The sequence below is a fragment of the Dipodomys merriami genome, unplaced genomic scaffold, assembly GCF_024711535.1.
Source record: "Dipodomys merriami isolate MVZ:Mamm:240054 unplaced genomic scaffold, mDipMer1.0.p SCAF_41, whole genome shotgun sequence".
Lineage (NCBI taxonomy): Eukaryota > Metazoa > Chordata > Mammalia > Rodentia > Heteromyidae > Dipodomys > Dipodomys merriami.
In genome coordinates, this window is record NW_027205715.1 from 5,347,501 (window position 1) to 5,373,375 (window position 25,875).

A 25,875-nucleotide genomic window follows, 5' to 3' on the forward strand; every position below is an offset into this window, starting at 1 on the left:
GGAGTTGCTTTGTTAATATAAAAAATAAACACTATAACCCCCGCTTGCACAACAAAAGAAATATATACACCTAGAAATGAAAGGCATGTTTCACAATGATAATGGTATCAATTTATCTTGAAGTCTGCCTGCATATAATCATAGAGCCCCCAAATGCATGCCATGTATGCTGATATAAAAAGGAGATATAGACAACTTCACATTTATAATGGGGTATTTAATATACCTTTCTCAGCAACTGATAGAAAAGAAGAAGACAAACTGTAGAGATAGAGAAGGTGTGAACACTGTTAGCCAATGTGAAATATTTGACATTTAGAGGCTACAGAAGGCCTCTGGACATCATTAACTAACCAGAGGTGTCATCTTCAGAAATGCCACCCAATAGAAAAAAATTCACATCTTTTTCAGATACGTCTACACATATTACAGGATAGAGTGTATCTGGGTCATAAGGTGAGTTTCAGTAAAATTAAAAATATCGACATCACATCGAGCATATTCTTTTACCACAATATAATTAAAACAGATGACAGTAACAAGAAGATAGCTAGGAAACCTTTCTATGTTTTGAAATTAAATAATGAAATTCTAAATAACCTCAGGGTCAAGAAAAAAATCAGAAGGGAAATTAGGAGATAACTTTGAAACTGAGGGAAAATAAATGTACAGCTTGTCAAATTTTATGGGATGAAGTTAAACTCTAGTCAGAGCAGAATATAGAAGCTTAAATGCATCAGTTTGTATATAATAAAGTTGTATAATGCTTGGAGGTGGGCTCTGCAATATTCGTGAAATGTTATGAAAGTATAAGAAAATAAACAATGAAAAAGAGTAAATTGAGATTAAATAATAAACCAAAGAAATGGGTGTAGCTCAATGATATCCACGTTCATTTTAAAAAGCTAGAGGTAAAGCAAATTAGAGTGCAAATGAATAAAAAGTATAAAAAGTAGATAGATAAAAGAAATAATAAAAGTGAAATTTTGATTTAGGATAAATCTATTAAACTGATACATCTTTAGGTAAATAAAAAAGAAAAGAAAGAAGACCCCAACAATATTAGCAATTGGTGCAAAGGCACCACTAGCCTAAAGATTTGAAAGGAAAACAGAATATTTTAAATAACTACATGCTAATGTAATTGGGAAAACCTTGAGGAAATAAAAATAAATTCTGATTTTCTAAGATTTGTTCATGAATAAAAATTTAAAATTCATATTATATAAAAAGATATTGGATTTATAAATAAAAACATTTTATAGAGAAAAATCCAGGTTTAAATGGCTTCTGTGATAATATCAAATATTTGAATATTTGGGTTGGGAAAATAGTTCAATGGTAGGACATTTGTTTTATATGTAATAAGCCCTTGGTTTGATTTCTAGCACTACACAACATGGACATGCCCAAAGAATATTATCATTCCTTTTGTACAGAAAATACATGAGCAAAGAATGTTTTTTAATTTGTCACCAGAACTATAATGCAAGAAGCATCATGAACATAGATAAAAATTAACAAAATGAGCAAGCTGGATTTGTAATTATATAAAGTGGATAATTTGCCACTAGCAAGAATAGCCTATTCAAGAGGTGAACATTTGATACAACATTTTGAAATTAAAGTACTTATCTATATCAACAAAACTAAGAAGAATCATATAGCTATCTCAATAAATACAGAAGAGAGTTTAAATAAAATAGAATATTGAGCTGAAGAGCTGAGGGATAGTGCCCAAGCCCAGAGTTCAAGCCCCACGACCGATTTAAAAAAAAATATATATATATATATAATATTTATTCATGAAAAAATTCTCAGTCAGCAAAGGCTGAAAGTAATAGAGATTGCAACTTGATAAAGAGCAGCTCTTTAAAATAAAAATCCTATGGCTAATATACTAACTGCTTTTGACCTACAACCACAAACAAGTCCAGGATATCTGCTTTCAAGTTTACACTGGCAGGCATAGCTAGTTCAAACAGCAAAGTGCAATAAAAAAAAAAACAGTGACTAAAAAGGAAAAAAATTATAAATAACTTAGTAGAATAAAAAATTGTGGCATTTTATTCTCACTTTTTCTGTACTTTAGAATAAAAATTATGCATCTATATGTTATTTTGCTAGCACACAAGTGATATAGAAAGGGAGCAAAATTATGTAAATAAAATATTCAAAACTATTTTTAAAATAGTTTATTGTTATGTAGGGGTGATAGTACAGAGCTGTTACATTTATATAAGTCAGGTAATGAGTACATTTCTTTTGCAACCATGTCTTCCCTTCCCTCCTGCTGTCTACCAGTTTTTCTCTCCCATTCCCACCCACAAGTTGTATAGTTCATTCTCAACATGGTGTCTAGTGAGAACCATTGCTGTATTTGTTCAGCCTTTGTCCCATCTTTTCTGTGTCCCCTATACCCTCCCAAAGCCAAATAACCTAACATGACAAAAGGAAAAGACAACAAAACAGCCACAACAACAATAATATCTCATTTCTATTCCTTGTTTTTATTTTTAAAAATATTATTTGTATGATCATAAGCTGGGTGCCCGTGGCTCATGCCTGTAATCCTAGCTACTCAGGAGGCTGAGATCTGAGGATCGGGGTTCAAAGCCAGCCCAGGCAGGAAAGTCCATGAAACTCTTATCTCCAATAAACTGCCAGAAAACCAGAAGTGGCTCAAGTGGTAGAGCATTAGCCCTGAGCTGAAGAACTGAGGGACAGCGCTCAGGCCCAGAGTTCAAGCTCCACAACTGACCAAAAAAAAAAAAAAATATATATATATATATACATATATATACACTTATATATATATTATTTGTATGATCATATGCACATCATTATCGAGCCTTTCTGATCTGCTCCTATGACTATCCTCCTTTGGTCTCACCATATGTATTTCTAGAGACTCCAGTTAGAATTGCCATTATCAAGAAAACTAACAATAGCAAAAGCTGGCAGGGATGTGACCAAAAGGGAACTCTATTACACTTTTGATAAAAAGGTAAATTGGTTCAGCCACTCTGGAAAGCAGTATATATGTGTCTCACAAAACTTAACATAGCGTGTCTCTATGATCCAGCAATTTCACTCCTTGGCATTTATCCAATAGAACACAAACAAAGCCATACTAAAGCTACCAGCACAACCGTGTTCAATGCAGCATTGCTTACCAAAGTTAAGATAGGAAATCAACCCAGATGCCCCTCAGTGGATGAATGGATCAAGAAAATGTGGTATGTATACACAATAGAATTCTTTGCTTCCATCAGAAAGAATGATATTGTACAATTTGTAAGGAAATAGAAAAACTTGGAAAAATTATATTAAATGAAGTAAGCCACATCCAAAGAAATATAGTTATAATGGAATCCCTCATTTATGGTAACTGGAATGTACCTAAAAATCTACAAGTAAACACACTGGATGACAAAACTATTTTATAAATAGAGTAAAAATTTAGGGTACCTGAGTGTAGAGTTCCAAGGAGATGGCACATTGTGGAAAGCCCACAAATGCTCATAATGCATAGGATTTGGTCTCTAAAATCACACATTTACATATACCATGTATAAAGTAAAGCTGAGCCTTAGTAACTTGAAGCCACATGCAGTAGACTTGTAATAAAATTTACTATTGTAAATGATTGTAATAAAATTTACTATTGAACACAGTAATTCTGCTCACCAAGACCTACATTTTATGTCATGTCCTTTTTTCCAAATACTGCTCATGCTTCATTGATTTTTCTCATGATGCTAGCCAGTTTTCACTAAAAACATGGTATCTTTGAACAAACCTAAAAACATCCATTTTCTCACTTAAATTATGGACATTGTATGCTCTTGGTGGCTTCGGAGGATTGTCATACGTTTATCTTGCTTTTGAAACACTACTTACCTTTTATCTTTGGAGACATTATTTTCACAAAATTACAGGCAAGGAAACCGCAGATCATGCAGCAGTGTAAACACAATTGATGATAACATAGGGCTGACTGATAGCATCTCTGAGTCAATTGGGCTGTATGATGTGTACCTTGAAATTAACATATGTTGTTAAAGAAGATGGACCTGCTGTAATATATGCTTTATATTATAATGGAATATAAATGATACTGTGAATTAAGAATATTATGAAATTATGAATAGCATCATGTTGTCTAATATTTCTTAAATATGGGTTGCCACTGAATTCTTTTGTACTTCACTGTCAGCAAAATCACAGACATATTAATCTACTGTGAGAAGTGAGATATGGATTCTTGAAAGATTTTTTTTCTTGACTTTGATTTCTAGGAAATACAGAATCAATAGAAATTAATACAGTGACTTCCTCATTCCTAATCCTTAGGTATATAATCCTATCTTATTTGGCTGAATTCCTTTTGCATTATTATAAGGCATACATGATACATTAATGGAGCCCTCCCCACCCTTGCCACAGAGTTTTATATACTGCTATAGTTTGATGCAGTGAGTTCATGGTATAGAAGAAAAAGTGGGGTTCGATGACAGTAGGCTGTTTGGAATGAGCTAAATTAAAAATTCTGTGTTAACATTAACCATCTGAAAAATGTAGATTTATGGGTAACATTATTTTAATTTGTAGCCTAATAAAACATGTATATTTTGACTTCCAATAATTATATGGGTCCTGTGTAGTAAATGATTAATACATTCCCTGTGTAAAGACCTCCATTAAAGTAACAACAGTCACATACTGCTTATGCTAAGGATTAATTCGTTTTGCTATCTCCAAGTACTTTTGAAAATTGTGGTCTAAACATAGATAACTTAACATCTCCCCCTTTTTTGTTGAATGCCTCCAAAAGTTAGTACTCAAATGATTGAGTCTGGGGTTGGGTGGGAGAGAACCACTGGCAAGGGTGTAAGAAAATGATGTGTGTTCCCTCTGTGGGCCATGAATGATTTAAATGGCCTTCCTGTTGCTAGCAAAGTGTATCCAGTGGTTATGCATCCTCCTCTTTCATTTTAAATTAAGAAGCATATTTTTCTCTTCCCCAGATTCTTCTAAATTATTAACATTCACCATTCTTCATGATTTTTCTTTTAACTCAGCAACAGGGAAAATGGAGGATAGATGTTCCCTCCAAGGGCATTTTCCCTCCTCACCCCTAATCATGATGAGAAGAGGCTTGGCCTAGCTGAAAAAAAAATTATTTGCTTAAGATAACAAGATTTAAGGAAAAAAACAAGCCAATCTAATTAACTTTGGAAAAACTAAGGGGAAAAAAGAAAAAAGAAACCAAGAAAGTCGTAACAAAAAAAGAAAATTAAGTTGAAGCCAGGCATCCATGCTTCACACACCTATAACCCTAGCTACTCAGAATACTGAGGTAAGGGGGAGGATCATGGATCCAAACCAGCCCAGGCAGTTATGTCCTCAAAAGAGTCCCCTCCAATTAACTAGCAATAAGCCCAGCTGGAGGTGTGGCTCAAGTGGTAGAACACTAGCAGTGAGCAAGTAAGCCAAGTGAGCACAAGGCTCTGAGTTCAACCCTTGGTAAAAAACCAATTAAAAATAGTAATAATAATATATTAATAATACTGTAAGTTGATGCTAGGTTCTGTTTTCTCATGTCTGTAATTCTAGCTACTCCGGAGACTGATATCTGGAGGACTGAGGGTCAAAGGCAGCCTGGGCACAAAGGTTGGCTGGATTCCATCACCAAAATAACTAGCAAAAAGCTGAAAACATGGTTCAAGTGGTAGAGTACCAACTTAGCAAGTGTGAGGCCCTGAGTTCAAACCCCGGTACTGCAAAATTTTTTAAATTTTTAAAAAAGTAAGTTGACAAAATTATGCTTTGGATGACTTAAAAATCTACCTTCCTTAATTCCAGTTGTTATCCCTAAATTTAGAAATTTGTAGAGTATGCAAATGTACACATTCATGTATTATATTGCTAGCTATATGAATATATATGTTATAGTATTATATTGATAATAGAAAAGTTAAAACATGGCAAACTGTAGGAGGATATTTTAATGGCTACATGTGCTTTATATTTTTAAGGAATTTTAAGTTGTGTGATGATACATGTTTTGCTAACAGTATGTGAGCAAGTATAAACATAATTTTTAAAATTCACATATACATCCACACAGAGAAATTTAAATGCTATCTTCTAGATGTGGAACTGGAATCTCAAACTTTTGTCAAGAAATCCTTAAACGAAGTATGGTCAGAATGGATGACATTCAAATTTTGAACAAATATACAATTTATTTGTTAGGGTTCTCCATAACAACAGACCAAATGGGAAAGGATTTATTATAAGAATTTCATTCATGTGATTATGGAATTTAAAAGTTCCAGGATCTATAGTCATCAGTTCAGAGACTCTGAAGAGCTAATGTTGCAGTTCTAGTTCTGGTTGGAAGGCCTGAGGATGAAAAGAGCAGATGTTGTGGTTAGTTTGAAGGCTGGCAGGTTTAAGAAATAAGAAGGGCCAATGTTTCAGTTCGGGTTCAAAACAGGAAAAACTATATATCCAACATGAGGCAGGTAGGCATAAATACATTCTTCCTTATTTAGGAAAAGGACAGACTTTTATTAGTTTGGGTCTTTGATAGTTTGTATGCATCCCACTCATATTAAAAAGAGCAAATTTATTTAATAAGTCAAGTAAATCAGTGATTCTAGTTCTCCATAAATACCATCAACAATGTTTGGCCAAGTATCTGGGCACCCAATGGCCCAGACAAGTTGGCAAATAAAGTTCTCCATTGCATTTTGCATTTGTAAGGTGAGCATCTTCATACTCACTTCTAATGAATAAGTCCTACCTATCATCACTTAGTATCACCAGTGCTGCAGAGAAAAGACATGGCAGCATTAAAAACTATGTGAATTGAGAACTTATGTATCATGATTTAGATATGAATATTAAAGAGTCCTGAGTCTATCTAATTCTCGTGCTCAGAGATTTTTCTTAATTCCTTTCAAAAGATTCTAAAAGAATCATACTTTTAATTGAAATACAATAAAAGTCATATTTGAAAATACAATAGGTAAAAGATTATTGACATAAAGCTGTAGGTCAATATACTGAATTGAAGGAAATTCTAGATTTTTGTTAATACCTTTCCTGGAAATAAAACTATATTACAAATGGCCTGAAAATAATAGCTTTTGGCTATTAATGATCACTAAAGACCCTGATCTGAGATTCTGTTTAGCTTGTTAAAGCTTATATAATGCCTTCCTGTTGAGGATTGTATGGAGATGGTGATGATGACTATTTTTTCTTTTTTTTTGTCCCGATATTACTGACTTTTTCTCTGGGCTATTTCCCTTTAGGCTACCAGAACAAATGGTCAGAGTGAGAAATAGTCAAAGGAAATCATTAAGTTTCCATTTGAAGGCTTGCTGGACATGATATGTTAGACCCTCTGGGGATGTTTGATTCCACAAGGGTGTCTTTATTTGACACCAGCCAACTAAGCTATTTTACCACTGTCTAAAGATTCAAAAATACCTTGAAGAAATCTGACAACCATGTAAATGCTTCCAGTCCAGAGCAATGTAAATTAGTATTGCTCATAGTAATAAAATAACTTCTGTTTGGACAACGTTATAAATCCATACAAGTTAAATTTTTATTTGAGCCCATTTTGACACCTCTGGTTCCCTCATTAATTAAAATATCACATTAAAAATAGCGTATATTTATTGCTGGACATCCTTGGCTTATAGCTGTAACCCTAAACTACACAAGAGGCTGAGATTTGAGGATCATGCCTTAAAGCCAGTCTGGGCAGAAGTGGATGAGACTCTTATCTCCAATAAGCTACCAAAAAAGTCGAAAGTGGAGCTGTGTTTCAGTGGTACAGTGCTACCCTTGAGCATAAAAGCTCAGGGACAGTGCCCAGATCCTGAGTTCAAGCCTTAGGACAGTTGTGCGTGCATGCGAGCACGTGCACACTCACACTCACTCACACACACACACACACACACACACACACACACACATGACATATGTTTATTTTCTATTATGTGGGATATTTCTATTTGTATTAACTTTTGAACTTATTGGTTATTTTTTCTTTTTTATAGTTACTTCCTTAAAATGTGTTTTAGCCAATGGATTCCAAGCTTAGTGAAGGCAAGGATCACATTTGTCTTATTTATTGCTGTATCCAGAGAGTGTAGTATCAGAAATGTAGTAAGGACTCAGAACATAGACTCCTGGTTTCCTGAATTAGTAACCACAAATGAATCAAAGCTATTTCTGAGCAATCAAATGAGTCCTGGAGGAGAGACTTTCAATGATATTAAGAAAGCGCTGAATGGCCTCGTTAAATCAGAATATGCAAAGTGTTGCTATGCAAAATTTATAATAAAAAGTCTCTTTTAAAAAAGTATCTTTGAATACTCAATGTTTTTGAAAGAGTTACTATGGTATCATAAAGGTACACACAACACTTCTGGTACAACTAGGAATAGAAACATCTTAGATAACAATACAAAATCATCCTTTTTACTCCTACATCTAGAAAGTTAAGTGTGAATAACACACACACATACACACATTTCTTATTTATTTTCTGTGTTTTTAATTTAATTATTTTTGGCAGTATTGGATTTTGAACTCAGAGCCTCATGCTTTCTCAGAGTTGCTTGCTCAGTTGGTACTCTACCTCTAAAACCATACCTCCAGCCTGCTTTTTTTTCCGGGCCATTTTGGAGATGGAAATTCATACTTTTCTTCCTGGTCTAGCTTTGAACTATTATCCTGCAGATCTCAGCCTGCTGAATAGCTAAGATTCCAAGTGCCATTGGCACCTAGCCTGTTTAATTTTCAGATATGTCTTTTATTATTTTCAGTTAAAAAAATATGGTCCCAGTAGAATGTTTTGCAAGAAATGAAGAAAACTGTCAAGCACATGACTGAGTCAGACAGACTCAGGACTCTTGTTATTATACATATCTTAATGATGATATGTAAGTTCTCAGTATTTTTTTTAAAGCTGCCATTTGTATTCTCTAAAATACTCCAGCACTACTCATAGGATTTGTTTGTTAGAAAAAACAGGGAGTGGTATAAAAGGGAAAACACTAGACAAATCAGATATGATAGAGTTTAAATTTACAAAGGACACAACTGGGCACTTCCTAACAGCAGGATAGGTTCTAAAGGACTCCAGAATTGCCACGTACCTGAATAGCATTGCTAGGTAGAAAAAGGAAGAACAATAAAGATAACTTGATTGGTTAAAGCATCGTTTGCCTGGTTGGAATGTGGTTGGACGAAAGCTCAGCTGTTGTCAATGATTGAGACTTAGCTATTTGTTACAAAATTTGTTAACTTTTCAATTTAAGAACCGAGTTTACCTAGCAATAGAGCTCCATGGTAGAGTGATTACCTAACATGCGGTGCAATCCTCAATACTGTCAAAAATAAATAAATAAAAGACATGAAGGATGGAGTTAGGTGGCAGTTCCTTGTGAAGGAATTTGATTATTTAAGTTCTGGAGCTTTCGTAGACTAAATTTAGTTTAACATAAGGCTGTAGAAAACTCGGCATTCTCAGACCTTAAAACATACATTTAGGTGTCAAAACATCTAGATATTTCTACAATTGTCACGTCTTTGCTAAGAGTTCCTGCCTTAGACCTATAGACAAGGGGCCTATTAGAAGTCTGTTTTCCTTTACATCTCTTGCATGTATATTCAATATCCATAGGAATTTTAGCTGCTTCTTTTTATCGTAATTCTTGAGTGGTTCTTTTTTTCCCCTTGCAATCCCAAAACATCTATGATGACTTAATTATCATATCCAAGTGATGGATCTCTCACTCCCATAAATGATATTAGGTAAATTGAATCACTGTGATTAGCATCTAGATGTGTCTAATTAGTAATTAATAGGTTTAAATTTCTAATAAGATGGAAACAGTCGAAGAGAGTGGAAACGGACTCTACCACCTTGACCCTTACTCAATTATGGACTGATAATTACAGAGGCCATGAGATAAGGCTGTTTGCTCCTGCATACTTTTATCTACAAGAAATCATAAAGTAGGCTCTAGGTCACTGTAACGGAAGATGATGAGTTCATTCCTTGGTTAGTTCAATGCCAATAAACACAACCAGGAGTTAACTAAGTGAAGGAAGGTTTATTATGTGCAGAGGTAAGGAAAGCCCTGAAGATGATTCCCACAGCAACCGTGTCATTAGCATAGGAGACTAGGGGATTTTATTAGACTCATTCATATTCATGTTGAAGAGGCATCCTCACAGCGGATGTAGAGGTGGGCACCTTCCCAAGCATCCTCGAAGCACATTCTTCTCCAGACATCAGATTTCTAAAACAATGCACAGAAGCATCTCCTGGGAAGAGAATTTAATTTTATAATGGAATTATAATGAGTAAAATTCACTCTAGGTCACATCGATGATTTGGGCTGTTTCAGTGTGGTTTCCTTTCACAAAACAACCTCAAGAAATATCAGCTGTTGTTTGTAGGGTGAACATTACCCTCTACCCCCAAGAATGGGATTTTCCACTAAATGTTCCTGCCTAGCAGCTTACAGTGTCTTATGTCTTATAATATACTTCTTCATGCATTAAGACCAGGGTTTTGTTTTTGTTTTTTTTGTTGGTTGTGGGACTTGAACTCTGGGCCTGGGCGCTGTCCCTACACTCGTCAGCTCAAGGCGAGCACTCTACCTCTTGAGCCACAGCGTCATTTCTGGTTTTCTAGTGGTTTATTGGAGATAAGTGTCTCACTGACTTTTCTGCGTGGGCTGGCTTTGAACCATGATCCTCAGAACTTAGCCTCCTGAGTAGCTAGGATTACAGGTGTGAGCCACCGGCAGGTGTGAGCCACCGGCGCCCGGCTAAGAGCAGGTTTTGAACTCTGAGCCCAGTTGTTAAATATGTTGTTAATTATATAGTTATTTTCTTTGTAAATTTGTAGGGGAGGGTGTTGTTTGTTTATCTATCTATCTATCTATCTATCTATCTATCTATCTATCTATCTATCTATCTATCTATCTAAAGTAGTTGCTCAAAAGATGTTCAACTCAACATGTCAGTTTATGAATATAGTACATCTTGATCGGTGTCCCTTTTCCAACATGCTCCCTCCCATCTGTCCTGACTCTACCCATTCCCTCCAGTTACCTGGTTCTATTTTTCACATGTACCTTAAATATTATGGCTATATTTGCTCACCATTTTTCAAACTATTCATCTGCTTGAATTCTTGAATTTCACTTTCCTACAGGAAATGCTATGAGTAAATTTGTGAATATAACAGAAGATTAAAAGGACTTGATGTGGCTGTCTTTTGGACTGAGGTTATTCCATCCAATATTCTTATGTCAACTTATTTAGAAATTTTTACACAAACTTAAGGGATATGCAGAGTAGAAACAGCGTGCTCTCTTAGTGAGTGGTAAGTTCTATCGTTCCAAAGAAATAGGATAGAAAGTAAATAGATCTTCTACCATTTTCCTAGAACTGCTTCCAATAGGTAAAGAGAAATGTGTGTGTGTGCGTGCATGCGTGCATGTGTGCGTGCGTGTGTGCGCGTGTGTGTGTGTGTGTGTGTGTGTGTGATTGTGTGTGAGACCTTTATAACATTGAGGCTAAAGAGCTGTCATCAGTAATTAATTGCACCAAATATGTAAGCCAATCCTCAATTTTATTACTCCAATAAACACATAGGTTTTTTTCATCTTTTTCTATTAAAGAGATGAAGTATAGACAGTATTTGAGTATTCCGGCTTGATATCTCAGTCTTGAACTCCAATCCTGGAGTTAACAATCGCTCTTCCTTTGATTTTCTCACTTACAGAAAGGACAATGGTATACAATTCTGCATACAAGAAAGATTCTTGCCCTAAATTTGTGTACATATTAAATGTTTTATAACATCTCACTGCAGAACATATGCATACACACACACACAAACACACACACACACACACACACACACACACACACACCATTAATGAAATCTAACCCTAAGAAGGGAGTTGCCTTACTTATGAGTCTCTAAGATCTTAAAGAACAACATTCTTTATGTATTTGGGAGGCAAGCACTATTACATGCTGCCAGATCTTCCCTTTCCCTTGAAATCCCTTACTTGGATTTCCTGCTGTTTACTCAGCTGGCCACAGGGATGCACTGTGTTCCTTTCAAAACCTCCTTGAAAGCATTCTCAGTTTGCCTGATGGGACCTGTGGCCTGGAACTTAAACTGAGGAAGATGACGGCAGATTTAGTGCAGGAGAACACGGAGGACTTAAGTACAGGGGGACCTGAGTGGGACTCCTACCTTTGACAAGTCTCAAAACCTACAGACCTCATCTCTTAAAAAATGGAGGAGACAACCCTTACCTCCCAAATTCATGAGGTTGAAAGAATTGTCTATGATAAGATGAAGAGGTGCTCAACAAATATTTCCTGGGGAAAAAAGGATTTTGAAAAACTCCTCACTTTTGCAGAGTTTTATGTGATAAGAATTTTCTTTTACTGATCCTCCTTCCTCACATAAATGTTGAATTCTGTGATCCAAAGTTTCACTGAAATAGCAGGCAAAAGATTGCTATAGTAAGTCCTGTGCCAGTAGTTTATGCCTATAATCCTAGCCATACAGGAGGCTGAGATCTGAGTATCACAGAGCAAAGCTAACCTGAGCAGAAAAGACCATGAGATTCTTAGCTCTAATTAACCAACTAAAAGCCAGAAATGGAGAATGGAGCTATGGTTCAAGTGTTAGAGTACTTGAATGAAAAAGTCAAGTAAGAGCATGAGGCCCTGCCCCAGTACCAGCACCAAAAACCAAACCAAACAAAAAGCACCACTATACCATACATAAAAGCTTTCTATTCATTTCAAGTTCATTAATAATAATAATCTATATTCACAATGACGGAAATTCAAAATTTATCATAGCCATTTAGAAATATGGTTAATTTGATTTTTTTCAATATGAAGGGAGATTAATAGGAATATCTTTTTTTCAAATTTGCATATATTAATTGTACAAAGGGATTTCACTTTGGTATTTCACACATGCATACAGTGTACATTGATCATAATAACCTGTTGCTCTCTCTTCTCCATATTTCCTCCTTCACACTTATTTTACAACAGCTTCATAAAGACAAAATATATTTTGGTATTGTTCCTCCTCCTGTCATTTCCTTTCTTTCCTTCTCCTCTTCCTTGCCACCCCAGATAGTCCCACAATTACAGCCATGTTTTTTTTAATATATGGATTTACATGTGAACAGGTAAAAGAACGTGTATGTGTATGTATATGTGTATATGTGGAAACTATTCAAAAATTGAGGCTGCCATCAATAATCGATTATACCAAATACATATATACCCACATATGTGTATGTGAGTGTGTATGGTCTAGGTTCCAAACATAAGATACTCATCTTTAGTTTTGCTCCTGAGCTAGGTTTGGGAAGGACACATACTCACTGCCACTGTATAAAGTGTTCGAAAGTCCTTTTCAAGGTCTAGGAATTTTAAAAATTGGCTTCTCAGCCTATTATATTGAACAACACCAGGGCACGTGATTTTCAGCACAAAAGAGTCAATCCTCAGATTTGAGAAATTGTCAAAAATTGTGTCTTTAGGACATTCTCTTAAGTGTTGCAAAGAAATAGATTTACTGGAGTACAGGGGTAGCCAATATTCAGAGTCCAATAAAGACAGGCTGATCAAGATATACAAGGGGGAGCATTTTCCCCTCAAATCTGGGAAACAGTTTTGACATTTCCCTGTTTTGCTATACTATAATGCACCTTCAATATCAGAGCGGAATCCTCTCAGGATGAAGTCATTTATCACAAGACAAAATGTATGGGCTGCCTTGGTTCACTTGATCCTCAGACAGGAACATTTGCTGGACTCTAAAATGGATAATTGTAATTGAGATATGTTTCTGAAATTCTAATCATAAACCCACTCTTCAAGTCTGATTCCATATTACCAATGCATTTTCCTTAAAATCTATCCTAAACCAAGGATATTTTTGTGGTTTAGATAATAACTCTTTGTTGTATTTTTAATCTCTTCTTCCTTCCTTTCTTCCTTCCTTCCTTCCTTCCTTCCTTCCTTTCATCCTTCCTTCCTTCCTTCCTTTCTTCCTTCCTTCCTTCCTTTCTTCCTTCCTTCCTTCCTTCCTTTCATCCTTCCTTCCTTCCTTCCTTCCTTCCTTCCTTCCTTTCTTTCTTTTTCTCTCTCTCTCTGTATTCAGTTGTCATGTTCTTTTACAAAAGAAGCTGAAGATCATATGGCTTCTACTTGAGTCTGTGTTGGTTAATAATAAAAATAGTAATAGGTACAAATATGCCAAAAGCCTTATTTGAATAGGAGCTTTAGGGGTGGGAAGAGAGTACTGGAGATTCAACTCAGGGGCTCATGCTTCTAGGCAGGCACTCTACCACCTGAGCCATGCCTAAAGTCTGAACATGAACATTTTAAAATTTCAAGTGAAATCAAATAAATGAAATTCATTTAGTTTTCATTAGTATCCTGCCAGCTAGATCCATTTATCCTCAGTTTAAAAGTAAGGAGATGGAGCCAGACATGGTGGCTCACTTTACAGACACAGTGACAAATGCCAGCCATCCAGGCACTCAGATGGCTTAGATTGGAAGGTCATTGAGTTCAGGGCCAGCCTGTCTAATACACTGAGCCCGCTCCCAAAGGAAACAAATAAACTAAATCCCATCCATCTGTGGGACTATAGAAAAGATATAACATTCATTCATTTGGAATTCAGAAGTAGGACAGACAGAAGAACTGGAATGTATTTGAAATAATAGCTGAAAATTTTTAAGTTTGGAAACATATATAAACCATGTATTCGAGAAACTCGGAGAAGATAAATCCAAAGAGACATTCTAACAAACATATTGTAATTGAACTTCTGATCAGTGAAGACAAAGAGAAATGCTGTACCTTTAAGGTTCAGAGAGGGAAATAACCTTTCATATGTTAACCATGCAACAAATTGCAATACTTTTTTTAAGATTAGAAAGTCCTTGTCAAAAGTCAGTAGCAGCATTTTCCAAACACTAAGGGACCTAACTTCCTGGTCTCCTATTATTAGGCAAAACTTCTTTCAAGAATGAAGTGAAATGAAGAATTTGTTGTCCACCTCAATGTCTAACAGGATTTCTCTGAACAGAAATTAAATTATTTTTGAAGTCCTTCTAAACCTTTCCTTTTAAAGACACTCATTGTCTCCTATAAATGTGTTTTTCTATTCCTCTAAAAGTTTTTATTCTTCAAATATTTGCTATTCTCAATAAGCTATACTTTTTGCTAACAAATAAATACTTTTTCAGAAGTCTTATAAAATCAGAAATGGAGATAATCATACATCTGGTATTTGTACAACTAAAATTTGACTTGCCCTATATATTACAATGATTGGATGAAGAGAGCCATATACATGTCCTTATTCTATGAGTAGAACTCCTCCTGTTAGCTTTAATTTTGAGTGCATCTGAAAAAGAAATATCTTTTTCTTTGTCATTTATTATTTTCCCTATTGTCTTTTGAGCACATCTGATAGCTAATATTCATTAAGTAACAGTTAGGGAATGAGATCTTTTCTCTCGGAGACACCTGTTTTGCTTTCCTTTGGCCTCACTACCTCATACTTAAAACTACAGAAACTTGGCAGTTTTCATTCACAGCGTTGAATGATTTAGAATTCTATTTTGCATTTCAGTTTTGTCTGAACCCATATGGCAAAGTCAAAACTCCAAACAGATCTGATGAATTCCATCTTGTGCTAGCCATTCCCTGTGGCATGACAAAGCTCTGCAAGCTTTCACCAGACTTAATTCTTCTTAGCTCCATGGCCATCTGCACCTGCACTTTCAGGCTTGGATAGGCCTCACAACTGTCTCTGAAACACAGTTCATAGGAGTCCAGTGTATTCATTTTAAGTTGAGAGTCAGAAAACAAACCAATCCAGGAAAACACTGGGTTTGTACTTCAGGAGTAGCTTAGTATTTCGACACCTGCTTCTCACTTGTGAAAGATATCTCAGAATAGAAGAGTTCTGATGAGAGTACCTAAATTTTCACTAGCACAACATTATGCTAATTGAGTCCCACATATCAGAATTTACCTAGTACATGGACAAAGCAATTCTCTGAGCATCACTTTGAACTAAATACCAATATTACCATCACTCAAAATTTCAGCCCACTTTCATTCTTTATCAAACTACTGAGAACTTGATAATTATTATTTTCCCCAAGTATGGTACAAATTGGCATCTATGAGAATGTAGACAAAAACATGTAAATAATGACTTGTACATCTCATTGTTTCAATGGGTCCACCTGTATCTCTATTTAAACCATTTGTTTTTTCCCTTCCCCTCCACAAATTATACTGTGGGGGAGGGACATACAAAGCAACAAAGAAATCATCTTATAAATACATTAGAAACAATCACAAGAAAGAAAAAATATTTGAATACATATCTTGGGGTTCATCTTACTTAACATCAACTTATCTGAACTTTTCTGGTTGTCTCAGACATATACTAGTTATTGCAAATAAGGGAAACCATGGGACCTATGTTTCTTTGAGCCTGGCTTACTTCACTTAGGAAAGACTTGGAAAAAATTATCTTAAGTGAAGTAAGCCAGGCCCAAAGAAACATAAGTCGTTATATCGAAAAACGAGCTTTACAACTTTGGCTTGGGGGGGGAGCGGGGTTGGGATGGGGGGGGAGATGGGAAGGGATGGGAAAGGGAAACAAAGGAGGAAGCAAAATGCTTGATAAGAAATGTACTCATTACCTTGCCCATGTAATTGTAACCCCTCTGTACAGTATTTTCACAATAAAAAAAACCAAACATGTAAATAGAGTAAGTTTCATGTTAGAATTACTTCTTGGAGAATGAGTAGATTTGAACAGAGAGGACACAATGGAAAGAAAATTTCTGTTATAAAAGACCACTCTGTCTAAAACCCCAAAGGGAATTGTATCTGATTTGTTTATACCACAGTGTGGTAAGCTACATGGCCCAAGGGCAGTATGAAAGGGTTCATTCTTCTTACTGTATTTTTCAGGAAACTTTTGAAAAATAAATATCAAGGTCTTGCCTGGACATTCAAATAAATAATAAAAAGAGAGGGAAAAGTCCAAGGTGAAATCTATTAAAGTAAGCAGCGAGTGAAATTCAACAGAGCTGGGGATAATTTTGGAAAGATTGGCCAAAACTACCAGGATCCTACCCTAAAACCTCTGAACTGTATTCCTTAGCTCATCATCAGACCCCTCAGACTGCAATAAAAGCTTTCCGTGTAATCAGCACTTTAGACATATTTTCATGGAAGTGCATTCTACCCTTGGAAACTTCCAAGTTCAAAATATCATGGATGAAATAAGATGTTGTTTTTCATGAAAGAAAAGGTGTACCAGGAGTGGGAAGTTACGTTTGGATCTAACGCACATGGCCTTTGAGTGCTGGACAAAACATTCTTAGCATCATCCAGGTGATGAGGAGCTGATGTGTGAAATGCTATGACCTTCAGCCCACGGCTTTCACTGTGCATCACAGGGGAACTGGGGAAGGGACACCAGGCTGGTCTTCTCAGACTAATTGGTTGAGGGTGAGCATGAGCTTTGAGCTCATTAATATGCTTTGCTCTCTATTAGACTTTATGTCCCATGGCTCATTAAATCCCTGTTGATATAGCCTCCGGCTGTGTTTCTTCCTCACTGAGTTCATGGGGTAAAGATTTTCCCTCTCTCTTAAAATTGTATCAACATTCACTCTCGCTAAGCTGTTTAGCCCTTGCCAATTCCTTTGTGATCACCTCTGACCAGTAAGAGAGTCACAGTTTCAAATGTTAACTTCAGTGTTGGAAGAAAAACAATTAAATGTAACCAGACCAGGCTTTGATAGTCAAAACATTAACTCATGAGACTCTCTCTCTCTCTCTCTCTCTCTCTCTCTCTGGCAGTCCTAGGGCTTGAACTCAGGGTCTGAGCGCTATCCCTGAGCTTTTTCATTCAAGGCTAATGCTCTACCACTTTGGGCCACATCTCCACTTCTAGTTTTCTGGTGGTTAATTGAAGATAAGAGGCTCGTGGACTTTCCTGTCAAGGCTGACTTTGAACTGTGATCCTCAAACCTAGGCCTCCTGAGTAGCTATGTGTATAGGCATGAGCAAAGGCTTGATTCATGAGACTTTGTACAATCAAGATATAATTTCTTTTCACATTATCAATCTTATCACTCCATGTGATAAGAGGTATGATAATTTAAGAGATTATTTTATTCATTGATGAGTTTGTTTGCTGGGAAGATATGGAGTAGGCCAAGGCAAAAGCTCAGGTACTTGATTCATTTTTTTTTTGCTATAAATCAAGATTATATAAAGAAATGTTTCAATCTCCTATTATATATGTGTGTACAATGAAAATAGAATTTAAATAATGTAGATGACATTAGAACAAATGAAAAGTGAGACACCTAATAAAATTGAGGATGACTGGCTTTCTTCTATTACATTATCCATTGTTCTCCCAAGAGTCTTTCAGCCAGTGCAGGGATGGTGAGCGTTCTCACTGTACATTGAAGCAAGAAAGGGGAACTAACCAAGAAAACAAAAATATATATTCAGAAGTACACTGCTGAATTTTGATTTCTTCTATATCCAATTTTATACAAGGGGATATTGTGGATTACAATAAAAACAGATGATCTAAGCCATTTTCCCCCAAAATACTCTTAAGATAGTTAGCATTTCTCAGTTTTTTTCTCACATTTGTCCATTATTGAAAGGTTAATTTGAGAGTGGAATTGGGAGGGTCGTGGGGCCTGAACTCTGGGCCTGGGCGCTGCTGTCCCTCAGCTCTTTAGCTCAAAGCTAACAGTGCTCTACCACTTATGCGTCAGCCCTACTTCTGGCTTTTTCAGCGTTTGTGGTGCTGAGGAATCGAACCCAGGGCCTCATGCATGCAAGGCAAGCGCTCTACCACCGAGCCACTGTCTCAGCCCCAAGACTTTTTTGTTTACTTTGCATAATCCAAAAAAATACTGACCTTATATTATTTGAAGCCCAAGCATTTGATCTCAAGCAAAGTTTCTTTCTGGAGTACCACTGAGTTAGTTGGGGGAAAAATGGCTGAAAAAAGAAAATGAAGGTATTTGTGAAAAAGTAATACTCAGTCTTCCAGTTTGATATTTAGTGACAACAAAATCATTGATTTCTAATGTATAATAATTAAAATTTTTGACTTGTTAATTATAGCTTCTTAACTGTCAAGAAATTGCTTTGTTTTTGAAAAGAAAGGTTAAGCCCAAGACTTTTTCTTTCTCTTTTTTTTAAAAAAAAAAAAAAAAGAAGACAAGGTGACAGAAGAAGATATAATCTCTAAGCTTCATGGTAGCCAAGTATTGATAGCTGGGAAGGTTGGCTATGGATGGATGGGGCATAAAACATATTAAAGACAAACTCATGCAATATAGCTTTGCACGTGGCTACATCAATATAAAACATGTAAATTGGATCCCATCCAATGGTAGGTTAAAAATGAATTTTATGTCTTGCTTTTTCCACTGAGTATTTCTAGCATCTTTGAGCAAGAACCTCACAAAGTTATTTACCACAGGTGTGCTGGTAATTATGATATATTATAAACATTTACATTGTATAATGGTCCTCAACATCTTCCACCTGTGACCTGGTACCTGCATACCAAGCAGCCATGTAAAGCAGGAAGAAATATAAGCTGCCAACTTAGGAGAAAAAAAAAACCAAACTTTTTTCCCCCCTCTCTTTTCTCAGAATCCCTGAGATTCTCCAAGGGCATTAATGTTTATGCAAGGATTTTTTTCTTTCCTGTCAATTTTCTAAATTGTTTCACTTAAATGCATCTTTTTAACCTTAAAATATTAACAATTTTAAACCTGTCTAAATGGCATGCATGCTTCATTGTCTTCTTAAAGCAAGTGAAGATAAATGTACATTTATTTTCTAAATGACCCATTGTATCAATAATCAGAACATGGTGAAATGAGTCCCATCAGGGAGTATGAACGATGCTAAAGCAGATTTTGTCTGGGCTAAGTGGTCACATAAGCCTGTATCTTAGGACCTCCTAACTTTGATGTCAATGGTAGCAATAAAAACATCTGTGTTACAGGCTGAACTGCTTCTCATGTGTTTTATTACTGATACCATTATAACTACATTTAGGTTTATCCCTCAGTCCATCTCTTTTTCATAATGGACATTCTATTTCCTTAAAGCATGCCAAATATAACTATAACAGCAGTAGGGTTGGAGACATTCACCACCCACAGTTCTTATCCAGCACCTAATATACCCCAGCAAATCTTTTACAAGCTTTATATCTAAGAGTTCCATCACTTGCTTATGAGGTGGTTATTATTAACACAGGTGAAAAGAAGAATTCCAGAAAAATTAAAGAGAGGTAATAATGTGATGTTCACAGAGAAACACATGTGCACAGTCAACTCCAACAAACACAATAGCATAAATATTCTTTGGAAGGAAATCTCTGAGAGCATCTGTCACATGCACAAATGAACTAAAATGAATTTTTCTAAACAAAAGAAACCCAATCCCACACAGGAAATCCCCTAGACATATGAAAGTTGCATGTAAAGCAAAGAATTGAATATTAAATGTGTGTGTGTGTGTGTGTGTGTGTGTGTATGTAATCTTTCTCATTCCCTTCTGTTGGTGCTAACTACATTTGTAATTCAGCCAAAATGACAGGCCATGAATGTGGTCAGGGAGAAAGATGGAGGGGACCAAAAGGCATTGAAGAGAATTGTGGCGCAGGTGCTGAAGATCCCATTGAATGTCCTCAGAGATCAAGATTCGGAGAGTAGCTGTTGGCCGTTCGACTTGAGGCAGCTCAGGGTAGCTAAGTGGCCCATTCAGAAGGCAGAGGGTGACAATTTCCTTAGGTTCCTGGGTGTGAGTTCTAAGAATGAGATGAACCACTACAAAAAAGGACAAGAGTCCACTTAACTTTGTATCACAGAAGCCAAGGAAAAGAGTGGGGTTGAAAAGAGATAGGGAGAGGGAAGAATTGAAGTTATTCTTGTGAGTCACAAAGCATGTTACTTAATTTCAGTGATCCTGGGGGTTCTTTTGATGCTGATACTTGAACTTCGGGCCTGAATATTGTCCCTTAGCTTTATCACTCAAGGCTGGCTTTCTACCACTTGAGCCACTCCTTCACTTTCAGTTTGTGGTAGGTTTTTTTTTCGTACTTTTTTTATTATAAAAGTACTGTACAGGGCTGGGAAGGTGGCTCAGTGGTAGAATGCTTGCCTTGCATGCATGAAGCCCTAGGTTCTATTCCTCAGCACCACATAAGCAGAAAAAAAAATACTGTACAGAGAGGTTACAGTTACATGAGCAAGGTAATGAGTATATTTCCTGTCGAGCATTGTTGCCTCCTCCTTTGTTTTTCCCCTACCATCCCTTCCCTCCCACCTCCACAACTAACCGCCCCCCCAACTTTCCTGCCCAGGTTGCTTCAAATAGCAGTCCTCAGATCTCAGCCCCCTGAGTAGTTAGGATTATAGGTGTGAGCCGCCAACACCCAGAAATTCTAGAGTCATATGGCAATATGGGGTGATCCCAAAGTACTAAAAGAGCACCCATTGTGTAGGAAATTCTGGCCCCTTTGAAGATTATAGTCCTTGACAATCTTTGAGGACTGCCATTTTAAGTTAATCTCCACTGAGTTTCTAGGCCTTTCGGTATTGAACCCGTATGTTTATCACTTTTTCTTTCCTCCTTTTTCCTTTTTGAAATTGTCCTTAGGCACCACTCAGTTTCCACTTTGTCTTCCTTGTGCATTCTTGATGGCTTTTTTCCTCACTCTGCTTAGCTGTTTTGCCAGAGATTCTGTATAAGAATCTCTTGCAGTTAAAAATGTCCCTTTGAGACAGGTGTAATGGTGTATGCCTGTAAATACTGCACCCAGGAGACAGAGCAAGATCATGAGGTTCAAGGCTAGCCTTGTCTAGATAGTAAGATCTATCTCATCTAAAAGTCCCTTTGACCATCGGTGTCATCCTCCAGAGTAAGTTTTCAGGTAACAGGTGCAGACTGCTAGCTAAGAGGCGCTTTGTATCAGGAGTACATACAAGCAACTGGAAAACCCCAAATAATTATTTGCTTCATCAGCCTTTTAAGCATCAGAGCCTAAGGCAAGCATGGTTTGTTGTTTTGTTTTAAATTCTCATGTGTCAATTAAGCTATTCTTCCATTTCACAGTTGGTAACACTTAAGAGAACCTGTTGTTGAAAATCACATCCTTACCTTGTTCTGTAAATAAAACCTAAACTGCTTGAGTAAAAGAAAGGAAAACAGGGAGCTGCCAGAGAGGAAAATATTTGTGTTAGAGAAATGTACAACATGCCCACAATGGAAACCTTTGCTTCTCACTTTCCCACTTCCTTCCTAGCTGACTTTGGGTTTTGTTTTGCTGTTGTTTTCTAAACTGTTACAGCACAGAATGCAGATTGAAGCTCCAGGCAATCACAATTAAATCAGGAAAAAGAGACACATTCGCCAAGGTTAACACAAGCTGCAGCTTAATCAGGGTGAAACAAACAGACACATTCAAGGACCTTAAAATAAAAACTGCCATTTCGGTGACATTCTTTTTTTCCCCCTCCCAACACTACACAATAACCTAGTGACCGTGTCCAATGAGGAGCTAAGTGTATAAGTTCCAAAATCAAATCAATATATACCATGAAAAATTTTAGGCCACAAATGTAACATGTCAGTTTAGCTTGTGAGCTGTTGATCTCAAAACATCATGATAATACTTAGAGTAAAGCATTTAAACAAAAAATGAGGGAAGGGGTAACAAGATAGACAAGAAATGTAATCATTACCTTACTTATGTAACTGTAAACTGTCCATCATCTTGACAATAAAATAAAATAGAATACATTTATGTGATAGAAATTTCCTCTATGCAAATCATAGGCATATATATATATAAACACAATATTGATCAATTTGAAACAATATTTCCCCTTGTGGTTGTTTTGAGGAAATAAATTTAATCACTCTATTTGGTGCTTTCTCTATAAGCTTATCAGTATTATGTGTAAATAGAGATGCATATTAAAGATATATGGAGGATTCAAGTAAAGTCATCCTATAAACTTTATATCCATAGTTTTTAATTTACTTTATGAATTTATCATAATTTCTTATCAATATTATTTGCATAAGCAATTTCTATCTCTGCAGGGAACCATCTATATTAACACTGATTATTATCCTTTTTTTGGGGGGGTCCAGTCGTGGGGCCTGAACTCTGGGCCTGGGCGCTGTCCCTCAGCTCTACAGCTCAAGGCTAGCACTCTACCACTTGAACCACAGTGCCAATTCTGGCTTTTGCTTATGTGGTGCTGAGGAATGGAACCCAGAGCCTCATGCATGCAAGGCAAGCACTCTACCACTGAGCCATCTTCCCAGCCCTGATTATTATTCTTTAAAAAATGATTACTATATTTTATTCAAAACTAGTCTATGTTCCCTAAAATAAAATCCAAACTAGACTGATTCTAAAATCATCCATGTTATGTCTCATGATCTTGTTTTCCTCGATTAAATCTCTTCATAGGGTGAAATCTCAACAAAGCATGGATTAGAGTCTTGGTAATGTCATTACTGACCTAGTCACTGAGCCTTTGATGCTACTTTGATAGTACATTTTATTTATCTAGTCATTTGCACATTAATAATACAACTTTTTAATAACTTGAGGGAAGAGGCAACATCTCATTTGTTTCTATATCTCACTTCTACTCCATCTAAAGTCCTAGTGGTATATGTTACATTACATTTGTCAGTTTCATTTTAATAAATTCATCTATCCAGCCATTTATTTGATAATTTATTCATCATGTCCCAAATAAACACTGAATTCCTATATGTGAGCTCCTACTTGATTTCCAACAATAATGAAGACGCGCATCTAGTGTATTTTCTGAGTTCTTAGTCCAAAAGACAAGCTTTACCAAGAAGTTGTAGGGAAGTGTGGCCAAGATGACACATCAGAAACTCCCCTACCCCAAATGAATAACACAGCACGTCATAGTCTCAAGGTCATAAAAGTCCTTGAGCAAATGATCACTAATTTGATTCTTGAAGGACTAGGAAATCAATGTCCGTGAGTCTAAGAAGTAGAAGTAGGCAAAACAGAATTTCAAGTAAACTCAGTACTCCAAAGAAGAAAGAATATGGAAATGTGTTTATTATTATTTTCTGAAAGATAAAACAGAAGGAAAGAATAAAAAAGAAAGCAACAAGGATAAGTGTTTTGTGTGATAAGACCTCATAAGAAGCTAGGAATTTACTTTATGCATAAACAATATAGACATAAATGAGGACTTAAAAAATACATAATTATATCCTGACTTCTTCAAAATAAGATTTAAGGAAGCTGCTTAGTGATAGTTAATTTGTAAGTAAATAAAGGAAAGGGTGAGTTTTTCTTTCTAAAATATCCATAGCAAAGACAAAATATATCTGTTATTATCCAATGGCAGTGTGATTGACTGAAATTATATCCATATCTCATTTCCCATTTTATTTATAAAAACCCAACCCCAAGTTACTGTTTAAAGATAAATCTTGAATGATAGTAAATCTGTAATTGTTTTTGCAACTGTCCAGACATGTAGAAATTGTCTCACTGCCCATATATTATAGGCTGCCTGACAGCTCCTACTTTAAATTTCTTATGTCTATATTACATACTTTGGCTTTATGAACTCTCAGCTTATGGTAGCCTGAAACCAGTTCTGTTAGGCTACAAGCGTCTCCATACTTCAGATCTTTCACATCCCACTCCTACACCATTATTTACCATTGTCTGTTATTTCCAAATTTTTCTGAAATTACGATTGTTGCTTCCTTTTTCTGTCACTAACATTTTAATCTATTTCCTTAAAAAGTGTTTTGTGAAATGGAAACTCCTTTGTACAACTACAGACAATTAAACAATTGTATTCAAGTCAGAACCAGTTGGTGATCATGTCAAGTATTAACTGGTTTGTTCATTTTTCTTCTTCTTTTCTTTTTTTTTAAAAGTTCTCCTTTATTTTTTCCTCTTAGTAAGAACCCCATAGATTAGCCACTTTATCTTCTCCCTTAGATCTCCTCTATGGTAATGCCATCATTTTGTTCTTTCGAAGCAGGTTATGGAGCAGGTGGCTCTCAATTGCTTAGTAATTTTGCACAGGATTGTTAACATCGCCTTTATTTCAGTGACCAGAAGTTTACCTCCTTATTAAAAATGTCCATCTGGTAGTTTTACTAGTAGTCAGCTTCCAAATGTAGGAAATGATCCTCAGAGAAGTTAAGCAACTGTAAGGTCGGCTTACAGTGGAACCAGGATTCCTAATCTGGTTCACAATATTGCAATATTTCCAACTTTTCTCCATATGTCATGGCCCAAATAACTGTCTACTTCTGTGCAAAAATACCCACATTCCATTTTACTGACGTGTGGCATCCTAATAGCAAACATCTGTATAACACTTCCCAAGTATTGATTTTTTTGAAGCCCTATTTTTGATAATTCAAATTCTATAAATAATCTTTCTTTCTCTCTCTCTGTGTACACACACACACACACACACACACACACACACACACACACACACACACACACACACACACACACACACACACACACACACACACACACACACACACACACACACACACACACACACACACACACACCCCAAAGACTATGCTGTAGGTTCCTTTACTAGGGGGCAGCAGAGTCAGGGTTGAATTTTTACACACTGTGCT